This window comes from Heptranchias perlo, chromosome 12 (genome assembly GCF_035084215.1).
Source record: "Heptranchias perlo isolate sHepPer1 chromosome 12, sHepPer1.hap1, whole genome shotgun sequence".
Classification (NCBI taxonomy): Eukaryota; Metazoa; Chordata; class Chondrichthyes; order Hexanchiformes; family Hexanchidae; genus Heptranchias; species Heptranchias perlo.
Window position 1 is genome coordinate 41,664,899 of NC_090336.1, and position 18,168 is coordinate 41,683,066.

The following is an 18,168-nucleotide window of genomic DNA, read 5'->3' on the forward strand; positions in this document are numbered from 1 at the left end:
GTTAAAGGTATCATACGATGTAACACACAATAGCTGATATTTCATAGAGAGACTATATCACCTCGTGACTGTACAAACTGCCCAGTGGATTCACACAAATCGCTCAAGATGCTTTCTCAATTTTTTTTTGATTTGCCATTGTTTACTCAATAACTGAAATTTCTAATGTCCAAAATAAGGGCCTAAGCAAGATAAGAAAAATAAAATAATGCATATTTTATAATAGCATGAATATATTAATGCTCTAAATTGTCTTTTGTGTCTTGTAATGCCTTTATTAAAGATTTTTACCTGAAGGCCTTAACTTCTTCCAAAAGCCTGTGCTTAGAATTAATATTTTTGCTCAGAGTTGCAAGTCTATAGATTGTGCAGTCTGAGGATGAGCAGGCTACCTAATTTCCCACAATGCATCAGGATTTTTTTGTCCGTTGTATAATGGGATCATTTTCTTTAGCTGCGAGCACTTTCTGTTCAGTGGTTTTACTTCAAATAATTTCAAAAAACAAAAGGATAGTTTTCAAAAGTGCTAAATTTTATCTTGAGTATTTTTTCTTTAAAAACAGGGGCCCTGAAATTCCATGGGGGTTCTCCTAGTCTCCTGCCATAACTCCAGCAGCAGACCAGCAACTACCGTTCCTCCCCCCAACTCTGAGAATGGTGTAAACGGCTGAAAATGGAAGTTTTGCTGGTCTGCTGCCAGAGTAATGGTGGAATCCTGGAAGAACCTTTGCAGAATTTCAGCGCCAAGGTGTTTGTGTGCATGTCTATGTGTGAAAGAGAGAGAAAAAAATTATTCACCTCTTGTTGTTTTCATTTCACTTCAGAAGGTATATTTAGTTCAGGGAGAGGGAGGAGAGATAGAGAGGCAGAAAAAGAGAAGTGGTGTTTGAGAGAGGGTATGAGAGGCAGCGAGTCAGAAAGATGAGGGAGGGAGAGGGAAGAAAAAGAGAGTTCATGTTAATGTTATTTCAATTTTCACAAAAAAACACCAGTCGACAGAGATTCTAATTGCCAACACCTGAGACAGAGTGAGTTAGTCAGAGAGAGAGGTGGCCAGTGTCTTTCCTCATTCCAAGTAAGTTGAATTTTTAAAGCAAACAAAGCCACTTGGAGGAAAAAAGATAGGAAAGGAGGGTAGAAGGGAGGAAGAGAGGTGGAGGGAAACAGGTTGAGGGTGAATTGTCTCTAGCCTTTTGACACCCACCCTTCGGGGGAGCGAGTAGGAGTAGGTGGGAATGGATGAAAGGTCAAGGGTGGGGTAAATGGAAATGAAGCAAGGGAATTGGACAATATAGGCGTTGAGTGGGTAGTTCAAAGGTGGAGAGGTAGGGATAGTGATGATAAGGAGGTAGTAGGAAGTGGAGGATATACTGGGAAAGTGAAGGAGTAGGGGACATGAAAGGAGCAAGGAGTTGGGGAGTAGCATGTGATTGGGACAGGAAATGGGAAGGGAGCCAGTGAGGGCTACATTTTTCCTGCAACTCCACTCCTAAATGTAGCCTGCAGCCATTGCTAGCTCCTTTCTCCATCACGGCATGCCATGCCAACCCCAACTTCCAACTGAAAGGAAAGGAAAAAGGCAGAAATAGCAGAAGATGATAACAGAACTAGAATCAAAATTAGTTAAGAGGAGAGAAAAATATAGAAGCAGAAGATCAGAAACAAAGAGAGAGCGAGAGTGAGAGAGGAACAGCAACATGGGGCCTGATCTTGACCCCGAGCCGGGAAGGGGGCGGGGTGGGGGGGGTCAAATTGCAGATGGGAAACCTGGAAGTATGGATTTCCCAGATGTCCTTACGATTTTGACGTAAGAACATAATTTTTTTTGTCAGTTTGCCGTCCGACTTGATGGTATGTTGCCTCCTGGTGTTAGGGTCAAGGATGTCACGGAGCGGCTGCAGGACATTCTGAAGGGGGAGGGTGAACAGCCAGAGGTTGTGGTCCATATCGTTACCAACGACATCAGTAAAAAAAGGGATGAGGTCCTGCAAGCAGAATATAGGGAGTTAGGAAATAAATTAAAAAGCAGGACCTCTAAGGTGGTAATCTCAGGATTACTCCCAGTGCCACAAACAGGAGAATAGACCAGATGAATGCGTGGCTTGAGAGATGGTGTAGGAGGAAGGGGTTTAAATTCCTGAGGCATTGGGACCGATTCTGGGAAAGGCGGGACCTGTGCAAGCTGGATGGGACCAATATCGTTGCGGGGGGCGTTTGCTAGTTCTATTGGGGAGGGTATAAACTAGTATGGCAGGGGGATGGGAACCAAAGGGCAGGTACAGATAGGACAAATTCAAACCAGGAAAGGGGAAGTAGAAAAGCACTTAGTGATGTAGTTGGCGACTCAGAAAGGCAAAAAAAGCTAAGGTTAAATAGTGTTCAGCATAGGAATTTGACAGGGTTAAAGGGTATATACTTCAATGCAAGGAGAATTACAAACAAAGCAGATGAGCTAAGGGCACAGGTAGACACATGGCAGCATGATATTATTGCCATAACGGAAACCTAGCTTAAAGAGGGGGATAATTGGCAGCTCAATATCCCTGGATATAGAGTTTTCAGGCAGGATAGAATGGGTGATAAAAAAGGAGGGGGTGTAGCATTATTGGTTAAAGAATCAATTATAGTTGTGAGAAGGGATGATATGCTATATGGATGATCAATCGAGGCCAAATGGGTTGAGCTAAGAAATAAAAAAGGGGCAGTCACACAACTAGGAGTGTACTATAGACCCCTAAATAACAAAAGGGAGAACAAATATGTAGGCAAATTTGAGTGCAAAAATAAGAGGGCAATAATAGTAGGGGACTTCAACTACCCTAACATCAACTGGGATTCAAACAGTGTGAGGGGCACAGAGGGCGCAAAATTCTTGATCGGTGTCCAGGAGAACTTTTTTAGCTAGTACATGACAAGCCCAACAAGAGGGGATGCAATTCTAGATTTAGCCCTGGGAAATGAAGGTGGGCAAGTGGGTGAAGTGACAATGGGTGACCATATTGGGGATAGTGACCACAATTCAGTTAGTTTTAGCATTATTATGGAAAAGGAGAGTTAAATCAGGAGTAAATGTTTTAAATTGGGGGAAGGCAAATTTTACAGAACTAAGAGGTGATTTGGCAGAAGTGGACTGGACACAACTAATTGAGGAGAAATCAGTGGCAAGCCAGTGGGAGGCACAAAAAGTGAAATTCTACGGGTACAATGCAGACACGTCACCTCAAAGGTAAAGGGTGGCACTGCCAAATTTAGAGCCCCCTGGTTGTCTAGAAGTATATGGGGCAAGATAAAGCAGAAAAAGACTGTCACAGAAAACTAAATACTGCAGAAAGCCTAGAGGAGTATAGAAAGTACAGGGATGACGTAGAAAAGGAAATAAGGAAAGCAAAGAGAGGGCATGAAAAAATATTAGCTAGTAAGATTAAAGAAAACCCAAAGATGTTTTATCAGCACATTAAGAACAAGAGGATAGCTAAGGAAAAGGTGGGACCTATCAGGGATGATAAGGGTAATTTGTGTGTAAAAGCAGAGGATGTGGGTAGGATTTTAAATGAATATTTTATCTTCGTATTCACAAAGGAAAGGAATGATCCAGATGTAATAGTTAAAGAGGAGAGGTGTGAAATATTGGATAAGGTAAATATAACAAGAGAGGAAGTACTAGAGGAACTGGAATCCTTGAAAGTTGATAAGTCACCAGGGCTGGATGGATTATTTCCAAGGCTATTGAAGGAAGCCAGGGAGGAAATAACGGATGCTCTGAGGATCATTTTCCAATCCTCACTAGATACAGGGGAGGTACCAGGGGGACTGGAAGACTGCAAATGTAGTACCATTGTTTAAAAAGGGAAAGGCCGAACAATTATAGGCCGGTCAGTCTTACCTTGGTGGTGGGCAAACTATTAGAATCAATACTGAGAGATAGGATAAACTGTTAATTGGAAAGGCATGGTTTAATCAGGGATAGTCAGCATGGATTTGTTCAGGGAAGGTCATGCCTTACAAATCTGATTGAATTCTTTGAGGAAGTGACAATGAAGATTGATGAGGGTAGTGCAGTGGATGTTGTCTACATGGATTTTGGTAAGGCATTTGACAAGGTCCCACATGGCAGACTGGTCAGAAAGGTAAAAGCCAATGGGATACAGGGAAATGTGGCAAATTGGATCCAAAATTGGCTCAGTAACAGGAAACAAAGGGTAAAAGTCGACCGATGTCTTTGTGAATGGAAATCTGTTTCCAGCGGTGTGCCACAGGGCTCAGTGTTGGGTCCCTTGCTGTTTGTGGTATATATTAATGATTTGGACTTGAATGTAGGGGGCATGATTGGCAAATTTGCAGACGACACAAAAATTGGCCGTGTAGTTGATAGTGAAGAGGATAGCTGTAGACTCCAAGAAGATATCAATGGGTTGGTGGAGTGGGCGGAAAAGTGGCAAATGGAGTTCAACCCGGAGAAGTATGAGGTAATGCACTTAGGGAGGGCAAACAGTAAAAGGGAATATGCATTAAATGGGAATATATTGAGAGAAGTAGAGGAAGTGAGAGACCTTGGAGTGCATGTGCACAGGTCCCTGAAGGTGGCAGTACAGGTAGATAAGGTTGTGAAGAAGGCATATAGAATGCTCTCCGTTATTAGCCGAGGTATAGAATACAAAAGCAGGGATGTAATGATGGAACTGAATAAAACACTGGTAAGGCCACAGCTGGAGTACTGTGCGCAGTTCTGGTCACCACATTACAGGAAGGACGTAATTGCTCTGGAGAGAATGCAGAGAAGATTTACAAGAATGTTGCCAGGGCTTGAAAATTGCAGCTACGAGGAGAGATTGGATAGGCTGGGGTTGTTTTCCTTGGAGCAGAGGAGGCTGAGGGGAGCCTTGATTGAAGTGTACAAAATTATGAGGGACCCAGATAGAGTAGACAGGAAGTACCTGTTTCCCCAGCGGAGATTTCAAGAACTAGAGGACATAGATTTAAGCTGATTGACGGAAGGATTAGAGGGGACATGAGGAAAAACTTTTTTACTCAGAGGGTGGTGTGTGTATGGAATTCGTTGCCTGAATTGGTGGTAGAGGCAAGGACCCTCAACTCTTTTAAAAAGTACCTAGACCTGCACCTAAAGTGCTGTAAGCTGCAGGGCTACGGACCGGGTGCTGGAAGGTGGGATTAGAATGGGCACCTGGTTTTTCTTCGAGCCGGTGCAGACATGATGGGTCTAATGGCCACCTTCTGTGCTGTATCTTTTCTGTGGTTCTATTTCTATGGACTGGCTGGCCTGATTGACCAACTGGCCTTAGTTGGACGGAGAGCAGCCAGGGAGAGGACGTGTTCAGGTAAGTCTTCAGTTAAGTTTGTTTGGATGGGGGGGGGGTTATGGGGTGTGTGGGGGGCATGGGTGGGCAAAAGTGAGCATGGGGGCACCGGGGCATAGGTTGGCACGGGGGCAAGGGGGGGGAATTAGTCATGGGAGGAGGGATCAGGTGTCAGTCACGGGGAGTGGTCGGGATTGTGGGTCATCGCAGGGGTCTGCAACCATTGTGGGGGTGTCAGAGATCATTGGGGGGTTCCGTGATATTTGGGGGGGGGTCGCTGCAGGTAGGCTTTTTGGGCCTGGGGGAAGCATACCTGCTCCTCCGAGCCCACAACCTGTACCAGAAAGTTACTTACCTGTTAGCTTTGGGCCTTATCGCCTTCTTTCACATAGCGTAAAAGAGAAGACCCAGGATTCCCAGCCCCCAGGGGTTGAAATTGGAAACTCTGGAAAAATGGAGGCCCGCAGCCTCCTTGAAAGGTTTTTTTATCACCAACCCGCCCATTTCTCCGTTTTAAAATCGTGCCCATGAAGACAGCCGAGGCAGATAAGAGAGAGACCATGACCTCTTACTGACATATACTAAGAGTTGCAGTGAGCTAGTGTCGATTTTAATTTGCCGAAATCAGCATTAATGAGGCAGTATTGGCCTCAAGATGGAGTCTGTAGACTTACTGCTGCATTAATGCCATCAGTCGGCTCACTGCCACTTTCAGAGGGGGCTACCACTGGGCAGGCAAAGCGCCTGCCTGTTCAGCAGGTAGGCCCCTTTTAATGGGCAAAGCAGGGTTCTATGATGTACATAGGACCCCACTTGCCATTTTAGGATATAACTACAGGGGTACGATGGTGTAGTGGTTATATTACTGGACTAATAATCCCGAGGCATAGACTAGTTATCTGAAGAATGTGAGTTTAAATCCACCATGGTAGTTTGAGTATTTAAATTCAGTTTGAGAAAGCTGGTATTGTTATGTGCCCTGATTTCAATGGAGAGAAAACAGGGCAGGGTGTAAAATGAGCATGTGACCCTAGCCTGTCCCATTTGCGCTGGGCAGATTAGGCTAAAATCAGCACTAAACCTTCGACAGATGAACATTTCAGTGCTTAACAATTATTCTTGCACGTTTACCATGCATAATAGTTTAGAACTAACAGTTCCTGATGAAGATGAATGTTTTATGAAAAGATTCTGCTGCAGGTCCCAGATAACCAATATTCCAAGAGCACAGTCTCAGGTATTGTCGGCAAGGGCAGCATTTTAGCACCCGCCAGCGGGTGCGTTCCTGGTTGGGGGGGCCCCGAAAATTGGGAAATCCCGGAGCGGGACCCGAGCCCGCCTCGAACCCGCCCACTTCCGGGTTCCCCGCTGACGCCCCCGGCGTGACCGCGCAGCCCCCGCTGGTGGGAATCCCGCAGGCAATAAAAGCCAGCGGGGTTCCACTTGAAGGTATTTATTTTGCCTGTTCAGGTCATTAACTGACCTGATTAAGGGATTATGTGCGGAGGGGTGGGATTTTAGAGCAAACTGGGACTGTTTCCCACACTGGGGGAAACACTCCCAGTTGAAATGGACGTGTTGCAGCTGTCAGCCTGTGGCAGCTGCAAAGGTCCATTTGACAGGTGGTGGGGGGGGGGACCCTCACCCATTGCAGGAGGCCACTCTGTCACTTGGGACAAAGTTTGGCCTCCACCACCCTCCTCCTGACAGTCAAAGTCACCAACCTGCACACTTACCCCGGGGTCCGGAGACATGTACCTACCTTGCGGACCCCCTCAGATGTACATCTTGTGGATGGGGGCCGCCGTAGCTGCAGTCATGACTTCCTCGGAGGGCGAACAGCATCACCAGCCTCACCAGCCTCGCCATCCACGCCGTCTACCTCTGACACGTGGAGCTCCACAACACAGTGCTGTGACAGATCCACCTGTACAGCAGGAGGGAGGGCTACCGCAGAGAGAGATGCGTCGCAGAGGGCACTACCCTCGCCACACGTTCCACAGACCGAGGCTCAGCCTCCTGGACCTCTCTGAGCAGCAGTGCACATGGAGGCTCAGAGTCACTTGACATGTAGTCGTGGACATCTGCAGCCTCTTTCATGCCGAGCTGCTCCTGGCTGGCCCGAGCACCATCTTCTTACCTGTCGCTGTCAAAGTCACCACTGCCCTCAACAACTTCTCCTCCGCATCCTTCCAGGGTGCAACTGGGGACATCGCTGATGTCTCTCAGTCGTCTGCGCAAAAGAGCCCTGCAAATACACCTACACCCACTCTGCAGTGACACAATGGGTGTCATCAGTTGTGCGTCCTCATAGTGATCCTCAGGCGAGGGCATTATTGCACAGACCAGACAAGATTCGCGAAGACATGGCAGTAGTGGTGCCAATATAATATGTAATGTGAGTTGGTCAGAAATTCAATATAAGTAACAACCATGACAAACCCTCAAACACCCTTGTGCATCCCCTTCATGCTCACGACACGTTTGCCTTACGCTGCCTACTGCACATATGTGATGCATGCCCTGTGGCTGCAGCACAGGTAGTGGCAGGTTGAGTGAGGCTGGCCGTGAAAGAGATGCATGAGATGGTGAGTATGAGAGAGAGCCATGAGATTGTATGAGGATTGGGTTGAGTGGTAGTGGCGGGATGAGTACTGGCGAGGTGAGTAGGTGCAGGTAAGATGAGGATGAAGTTTGAGTGGGTACGAGGGGTGATGTGACAGAGTAGTGTTGGCAGTGCTGAAGGAGATGTCGGGTGGGGGCGGTGATGTGGCAGACGGAGTGTAGGGGAAAGAGTACGTGTACTCACTTTGGCTGACCTACTGAGGTCATTGGAGTGCCTCCTGCACTGTATGCAGATGGGCGATATGTTGGTTGCGCTGGTGACCTCCTCTGCCACCTCGAGCCAGGCCTTCCTGGTGGCAGAGGCAGGCCGCTTCCTCCCGCCCGCTGGGAGGAAGATCTCTGTCCTCCCCCTCCTCCTCACCCCATGTATTGATACCTGGAGTGAGGCATCATTAAACTGGGAGCAGCCTTCCCCCTGGGCTGCTCCATGCTGTGATTTTTTCTATTTGTTGCAGCATCTGTCAGTGGAGGACTGCCCCTTTAAATAGAGCTCCTCCAGCTGACAGATCTTACTGCGCATGCGCAGCCTGCCCGACGCGCAGATCAGCAGCGGGGAACCCAGAAGACCAGGTAAGTGGATCCATTAGTGGATTGTCTGCTACAATCACGCGGGGAGCTGACTGATTTCACCGGGCGCGTTACCCACGCGCCCGATAGCCCCCCCGCTGGGAACCCGGAGCCCTGCTAACATCGGGCCCCAAGAATGTATGTTAGATGGGATGGAGTCTGGTCCTCAAACATTGGTCTAATGTCCAGCCTGCTATCAAAAGAATTTTTTTGCAGATTGATATTATTTCAAAACTAAAGCTTAAGGCTAGATCTTCTAATTTACACTATCTTTGGTATCTTTGCTACTTATAAACTTGGGTAGCTGATTGCCAGAGGCATAATTAATGCTAGTTCTCGTATACATCAACATAAATTGAAGTCAACAGTTCGAGATGCTAATAAGAGGCCGAATGGTTCAAAAGACACTGTTCTGCAATGTTCCATGATAAACTCCTATTAATTACTGCTTTCTTAGCTGAAGTTCAATTTGGTCTTAATAGCTAGAACAGTGACAAATACCCACAGAAATAGTTTGATTTCAAGAAAGTCTCAGTCAGCTAGATTTGTCTGATCACATTAGTCACCAGCGTATAGAAAAATAAAACCATGATGAACGCATGAGGAGGAGGCCTGCACAAACAACTGAGCTGGAATTCCCTCTGGTTGGTGGGACTTCTGCCTACACATGTGATACCAATGGGAATCTATTGCTATTTCCTGCTGGTGGCCTCATTGGATATGATAGAAAAACTCTTCAGTGAAGATCCTGAGCTCAAAGAACCAACAATCGCTATCTGAATTAATCTCCAGATACATCCAATAAAGTCCTCCAACAATTGGCCTCTTCTATGCGGCACCTGTGTCTTGGATACCGCTGTGCTGCACCTACCACTTTTATAGTTGTAAACAATTTTACAACACCAAGTTATAGTCCAGCAATTTTATTTTAAATTCACAAGCTTTCGGAGGCTACCTCCTTCCTCAGGTGAACGATGTTCACCTGAGGAAGGAGGTAGCCTCCGAAAGCTTGTGAATTTAAAATAAAATTGCTGGACTATAACTTGGTGTTGTAAAATTGTTTACAATTGTCAACCCCAGTCCATCACTTTTATAGTGGCATTGTTTACCAACATCAGTTTAGAGGCTTTAATTGGGCAAATTGCAGCGACAGTTTGGCCATGCTCACCCACCCTCATATATGCGTAGCTCAGGATAGACAGGAGTGCTGAATGGCAGTTTCTGGGAGTAAAATTGTGGTAGCCATTTGTTGAGGTGGGATTGCAGCAGTAAAACAGAGCGCATTACGAACAGCCTCAAAATGGGCAGTTTGGAGAAGGAAAATCCAGTCCCTTCGATTTTAGCTGAACAGTAATGCTTTAGGTAATGTTAGATGCATGAGGCAAGTTAAAACTGACATAAGCTAAGAGGTATACTATCAAGTACGGTAGTATAGTGGTTATGTTACCGGACTAGTAATCCAGGGTCATGAGTTCATAATCCCACCATGGCAGCTGGGGAATTTAAATAAAATTAATTAAATAAAAGCTGGAATTAAAAAAAAACTAGTATCAGTAATGGTAGCCATGAAACTACTGTCGTAAAAACGCATTCTGGTTCAATAATGCCCTTTAGGACAAGAAACCTGCTGTCCTTACCTAGTCTGGCCTATATGTGACTCCAGACCCACAGCAATGATTCTTAATTGATTTCTGAAATGACCTAGCAAGACACTCAGTTATACAATCTCGCTACAGAAAGTCACAATGAGACTAAAGCCACTGGAGACGACAAAGGCAAACCAAGCCCAACAATCAGCCTCACAGAATCATACATTTCAGCCAATGTCCCAGACTCTTCCGTCATCATCTCTGGGTCTGTCCAGAGGTGGCAGTACAGTGGCATATAATCAGGAGGGAGTGGCCCTGGGAGTCCTCGACACTGACTCTCATGGCATCAGTTCAAACATGGGCAAGGAAATCTCCTGCTGATTACCACCTACCTCCCCTCTCTCAGCTGATGAATCAGTCCTCTGCCATGTTGAGCACCACTTGGAGGAAGCACTGAGGGTAGTAAGGGCACAGAATGTACTCTGGGTGGGGGGCTTCAATGTCCATCACCAAGAGTGGCTCAGCAGCACCTCTACTGACTGATGCTGGCCGTAGTCCTGAAGGACGTAGCTGCCAGATTGGGCCTGCGGCAGGTGGTGAGAGAACCAACTGCTGAGGGAAAAGCCTATTTGAACTCATCCTCACCAATCCACCTGTCGCAGATGCATCTGTCCATGTCAGTATTGGTAGGAGTGACCACGGCACAGACCTTGTGGAGACGAAGTCCCTTCCTCACACTGAGGACACCATCCAACGTGTTATGTGGCACTAACACTCTGCTAAATGGGATAGATTCAGAACAGAACTGGGCATCCATGAGACGCTGTGGACCATCAGCAGCAGCAGAATTGTATTCCAGCACAATCTGTAACCTCATGGTCCGGCATATTCCTCTCTCTCTACCACTACCAACAAGACAGGGGATCAACCCTGGTTCAATGAGGAGTGTAGAAGAGCATGCCAGGAGCAGCACCAGGCGTACCTAAAAATGAGGTGCCAATCTGGTGAAGCTAGAACTACATGCGTGCTAAACAACAGAAGCAACATGTTATAAACAGAGCAAAGCGATTCCACAACCAATGGATCAGATCAAAGTTCAGCAGTCGTGAATGGTGGTGGACAATTAAACAACTAACGGGACGAGGAGGCTCTGTAAACATCCCCATCCTCAATGATGGCGGAGTCCAGCACGTGAGTGCAAAAGACAAGGCTGAAGCGTTTGCAACCATCTTCAGCCAGAAGTGCCGAGTGGATGATCCATCTCGGCCTCCTCCCGATATCCCCACCATCACAGAACACAGTCTTCAGCCAATTCGATTCACTCAACGTGATATCAAGAAACGGCTGAGTGCACTGGATACAGCAAAGGCTATGGGCCCCGAAAACATCCCGGCTGTAGTGCTGAAGACTTGTGCTCCAGAACTAGCTGCGCCTCCAGCCAAGCTGTTCCAATACAGCTGCAACACTGGCATCTACCCGACAATGTGGAAAATTGCCCAGGTATGTCCTGTCCACAAAAAGCAGGACAAATCCAATCCAACCAATTACCGCCCCATCAGTCTACTCTCAATCATCAGCAGAGTGATGGAAGGTGTCGTCGACAGTGCTATCAAGTGGCACTTACTCACCAATAACCTGCTCACCGATGCTCAGATTGGTTCTGCCAGGGCCACTTGGCTCCAGACCTCAGTACAGCCTTGGTCCAAACATGGACAAAAGAGGTGAATTCCAGAGGTGAGGTGAGAGTGACTGCCCTTGACATCAAGGCAGCATTTGACCGAGTGTGGCATCAAAGAGCTCTAGTAAAATTGAAGTCAATGGGAATCAGGGGGAAAACTCTCCAGTGGCTGGAGTCATACCTGGCACAAAAGAAGATGGTAGTGGTTGTTGGAGGCCAATCATCTCAACCACAGTACATTGTTGCAGGAGTTCCTCAGGGCAGTGTCCTAGGCCCAGCCATCTTCAGCTGCTTCATCAATGACCTTCCCTCCATCATAAGGTCAGAAATGGGGATGTTCGCTGATAATTGCAGAGTGTTCAGTTTTATTCACAACCCCTCAGATAATGAAGCAGTCCAAGCCCGCGTGCAGCAAGAGTGGGACAACATCCAGGCTTGGGCTGAAAAGTGGCAAGTAACATTCGCACCAGACAATGCCAGGCAATGACCATCTCCAACAAGAAAGAGTCTAACCACCTCCCCTTGACATTCAATGGCATTACCATCACTGAATCCCCCACCATCAACATCCTGGGGGGGTCACCATTTACCAGAAACTTAACGGGACCACCCACATAAATACTGTGGCTACAAGAGCAGGTCAGAGGCGGGGTATTCTGCAGCGAGTGACTCACCTCCTGACTCCCCAAAGCTTTTCCATCATCTACAAGGCACAAGTCAGGAGTGTGATGGAATACTCTCCACTTGCCTGGATGAGTGCAGCTCCAACAACACTCAAGAAGCTCGACACCATCCAGGACAAAGCAGCCCGCTTGATTGGCACCCCATCCACCACCCTAAACATTCACTCCCTTCACCACCGGCGCACCGTGGCTGCCGTGTGTACCATCCACAGGATGCACTGCAGTAATTCGCCAAGGCTTCTTCGACAGCACCTCCCAAACCCACGACCTCTACCACCTAGAAGGACAAGGGCAGCAGGCACATGGGAACAACACCACCTGCACGTTCCCCTCCAAGTCACACACCATCCCGACTTGGAAATATATCACCATTCCTTCATCGACACTGGGTCAAAATCCTGGAACTCCCCACCTAACAGCACTGTGGGAGAACCTTCACCACCTGGACTGCAGCGGTTTAAGAAGGCAGCTCACCACCACCTTCTCAAGGGCAATTAGAGATGGGCGTAAAATGCTGGCCTTGCCAGCGTGCCCACATCCCATGAACAAATAAAAAAAAAGTTACAGTGAGCTATGATGTTAACTAGTTGTTGTTGATGTTTAAAATGGGGCATTACTTTCACTGACTGGTTTCTCATTAGCCAGTCATAGCTGCTCTATATTAAAGTTGACACATAGTGAAACATCGGGTCAATAAAATCTCTTAACAAAGTTCTCTTGAGTTTCTTTAATGGTCTTAGTCCACAAAACAAACCATGAGTGAGTTAGAAAATCTCACTTCATATTCTCTACGGTATACCAGTAGCAATGGAAATAATATTTGGCATTAACTTTTATATGCCTCCCAGCCCTACATCGTGTACCACTGAGAAGGACAAGAGCATCAAGACTATGGGAACATCTCCACCAAGTTCCCCTGCAAATCAAATGCCATCCTGACGTGCATGTAAACTACCATTCCTTCATCATTGCTGGGTCAGCTGGCTATCTAACACCATTGTGAGAACACTATCAGCACAAGGACTCCAGAAGTTCATGGAGACGGTCCACCACCAACTTCTCAGAGCTACGGGGAATTGGCAATGAAAGTGGCCTTGCCAGAATTGCTAACATCCCAAGAATGAATTTTTAAAAACTTTTATGCTACTGGATATTTCTTGGGATTCAGATAAGTGCTGTAGCATTGTTACATGCATAATGCAACTCTCGAGAGCTCTTGTTACACTGTTGTTTTTTCTACAAGCGATATAATCCTCGACTAATTTAAAGTCAAGGGGCTCAGTTCTGTGTCTTTTAGCTCATTAACTAGCTTGTTTCCACCATTCATTCAATTGGACAGCTTAATTTACCACCAGCCTAATTTACCATCTGATGAAAGTGGAGAAAACCACAGTAGTACCAACTGGGCAGGTGTGAAACTGAATTATCAAAAGTATGTTTCTGCTTCTCACTGAGAGTAAAATGTAGCCAGGATTTATAGCCCCAAAGTTCCACCCAATGTTTGGCATTTCTGGAGCTTAAAATTGCAGCAAAATGTGGAATTCTCTCCTTCAAAAGACTGTGGATGCTGGGTCAATTCAAATTTTGAAGATTGAAATTGACAGATTTTTATTAGATAAGGGTATCAAGGGATATGGATCAAAGACGGGTAAATAGAGTTAAGGTACTGCTGAACTGTGATCTAATTAAATGGCGGAACAGGCTCGAGGGGCTGAATGGCTTACTCCTGTTCCTATGTTCGTCACCCAGCACAGGGCCACACTGTACCACCTCTCATTCTCATCACAAAAATACACTCACCTCTTTCTCAGATCCAAAGTGGATGACCTCTGACTTCACACATTGAACTCCATCCATATGTACACTGATGACACGCAGCTCTACCTAGCTACCACATCTCTCTCAATCCCTCCACTACCTCTGTGCTGTTAGACTATTTGTGCAACATCCAGGCTTGCATGAATCATAACTTTCCAATTGGAAAAACTGAAGCTATCATTGGAAAAACTGAAGCTATCATCTTTGTCTACCTCCCGACCCTTGCCACTGACTCCATTCCCCTTCTTTGGCCACTGCCTAACACTGAAGCAGATTGCTCACAACCTTGGTGTCTTGTTTAACCCTGAGCTGAGCTTCTGAACCCCATATCCTCTCCATCCACTTCAATCCCTGTAACATCGCCCATCTCCTCTCTGACCACAGCCAACCAGCCACTGAAACCCTAATCCATGCTTTTGTCACCTCCAGCCTCAATTGCTCCATTGCTCTCTTGATCGGCTTCCCATCCTCACCCTGCATAAACTTCCACTCATCCAAAGCTCTGCTACCCGTACTAAATCTCGTTCAACCATCATCCTTGTCCTCACTGAACTAAATTGACTGCCAGTCCCACACTGCCTCAAATATAACATTCTCATCCTTGTGTTTAAATTCTTACATGGCCTTACATCTCCCTATTTCTGTAACATCCTCCAGCTGCATAAACTCCCCCCAAACTCTCTATTCCTCAGACACTGGCCTCTTGTGCCTTTCCCCCTCACTTCGCCCCTCCATTAACTGCCATGCCTTGAGTTGCCTAGGTCCTATTCTCAGGAATTATCTCTAGAAAACCCCTCTGCCTCTCCAACCCCATCTACTCCTTAAAAACTACTTCTTTAGCTAAGCTTTTGGCCAACACTTAGAATCTCCCCTTCTTTGGTTCAGTGTTTGTTTTTCCCTTATGCCTCTGTGAAGGGCCTTGGGACATTTTCCTACATCAAAAGCACTGGATGAAAGCAAGTTTTTGTTGTTGTTGTTGGACAATAAATGAGGATAGGTTTGAGCTCAGCGGTGATACATCCATCATCCATCTCCCTGCTAGTAGAATAACCTGCCAACACGAGACTCACATGCCTGCCTGCAGAACCATACCCAACATGAGTCCCCATCTTTGAACGAAAGGCAGACAAAAAAAAGAGAGAAAAAGCACATAAAGAGAGCAATTTATTTCCCATCTTCTGGCCTAGTGCAACCCAGTAATTTATTTGTCTAAGTGTGGCATCTTAGTTTCAAAGTGCATTCCGTTGATTTCTGATTTATCACAGCTCTCTACTGCTAAAGGATAACTAAACCTAACATTTGGTTGTGAACAAAATAAATGAATTAGCAATAAATAAGGGTAGTTCTGGCATGAAGAGGCAACTGTGGACAAGAAGTGACTGTTTTGTGGTCTTATTGTTAAACAATAAACAGCCAGTCATAATTGTTGATTTTATATTATATATATATATATATATATTTTATATATATATATATATATATATACACTCTGCAGGAATTGCTGCAGGGCTTTCACTTGTCACAGAAAGTGATAATAAATGAACTTCTGCTTTATGGCTGAAATAATCATTCTCCGTGACGAGACAATCACTATGGTGCTGTTTAGAAACCAGGGAGACTATGAACAGTTTCTAATTAAATGCAAATTGTGAGAGTAAAACCCAGTAATAATGTATTAAGATCTCTAGTTTAGGAAAGTCCAGTGTTCCATGATTTATTAAGGCCAGCTATAAAGTAGTCAATTATATGATATAGTGCCCCTTTACTTTTTTAGTTTTCACTAGAAGATCTCCAAGAGGGGGACACTGGTGGGGCCATTAATTCCACTAAAACTGTTTGGTAAATTACACTTTCATAAGGGAAAACATATTAGCAGATTGACATACAGCACTAGCAGAGCTAATCTGTTAAATGACATTAAACTATACAGAACTGGTGGAAAGGGAATTGAGAGTTTATCCTTTCTTGTTCTGAATCCCAAAAGGATCTCATTGATTTCAGGAGGGAAATTTGTGACAGATAAATGGATTTCACTCTTTTCCTTGTGAGCATGTGTTTTGTGCAGAAAAGGTTATTGCCTAAAAGCCACCTTATTCTCATTGTTGAGAGAAAGCAAAAGAATGAAAAAAAAATTACAAAATGATTTTACCTCCAGGCTAAAAAAGTCATCATGGCCAATTAAATAGAGAATATCTCACTGGTAACATTGAGCTATGAGCTTTTGTTCACTCAAGTGAAAGAATCATAACTCATGGGCACCACAGATGTAAGTGAATTATGAGTCGTTCATGTGAAAGAAAGAATGCCTGTAACTCAACATCACCAGTACGATTTTAGCCCTGACTTTCCATTCTACATACACAGATGCAAATTTAGATTCAAAGCTGTGCCTCATTGTACATGGCTTGCTCATGTATACAATCTTGATGCTTCTCTCTGCAGGCAGCTACGAATTGCACCTAAGCTAATTTACAAACACCAATTAGACGTCCCACACAAATATGTGTGAGAAAACATTCAAATAAGGTTGTGAAAGCTATAAATGCTCACCACAGCGCAGCCTATTTACGAGAGAGAAAAATAAATGAGGAGTCTGATCATGAACAGGAAAAAGAAAGGTTTCCACGCACAAAAATATTGACTTTGTTGTTCAGAATGCTTTCAAATGGAGGAAAAACTTAAACAAAAGAAATTATGTATAGATGATGTGGAACTAGATTGACCATATGCTAAGTTGATCTTCAGAGGTGAAAGGAGATTGAAAGAAGTGCTGAAAGTAATTCACCGATGTGAGGTATTGAGGATAAAAAGTTTACGGGATCCTGGGCTTTATAAATAGAGATATAGAGTACAAAAGCAAGGAAGTTATGTTGAACCTTTATAAAACACTGGTTCGGCCACAGCTGGAGTATTGTGTCCAATTCTGGGCACCACCTTTTAGGAAGGATGTGAAGGCCTTAGAGAGGGTGCTGAAAAGGTTTACTAGAATGGTTCCAGGGATGAGGGACTTCAGTTACATGGATGGACTGGAGAAACTGGGGCTGTTCTCCTTAGAACAGAGAAGGTTAAGGCAAGATTTGATAGAAGTGTTCAAAATCATGAAGGATTTAGATAAAGTAAAAAAAGAGAACATGTTCCCATTGGTGGAAGGATCAAGAACCAGAGGACACGGATTTAAGGTAAGTGACAAAAGAACCAAAGGCGACATGAGGAAAATCTTTTTTACGCTCCAAGTCATTATGATTTTCAATGCACTCCCTGAAAGGGTGATGGAAGCAGATTCAATCATGGCTTTCAAAGGGGAATTGGATGGATACTTGAAGGGAAAATATTTGCAGGGCTACGGGGAAAGAGTGGGGGAATAGGATTAGCTGGATTGTTCTTACAAAGAGCCGGCATGGGCTCAATGGGCCAAATGGCCACCTTCTGTGCTGTAACCAATCTAAGATTCTATGATTCTATGATAAATCGATCCCAGCTCCCAGTAAAGTTACAAAATAAAATCATACAAAAAATATGTAAAAACTGTGGAAAACCAAGGAGGAGGATGATTAATCCTATGTACCTACTTACATTAGTTATTGCTTAACCTTTGTTCTGGTCCAATTATTAAAATGGATACCATTCAACTATACATTTACATTAATGGATATTTCCAAAATGGAAAACATACCAGAAAGGAGATGATTTGGAGAGAGGGATAGCTGTCTTTCCAGTTCTTCAAGTGTACATTACATCCCTGGAACAAAAGGTCAGTTAATAACACACTTTAATCTTCAAATATTGGGACTCAACTGAAACTTTAGGCTTGCTTGAGCATTCAAGTTTTATTTGCTGCTTTGTGAAAGTGCCACCATTCCAAAATTGCCTTTGGTGGCTTGTTTATTTATTTT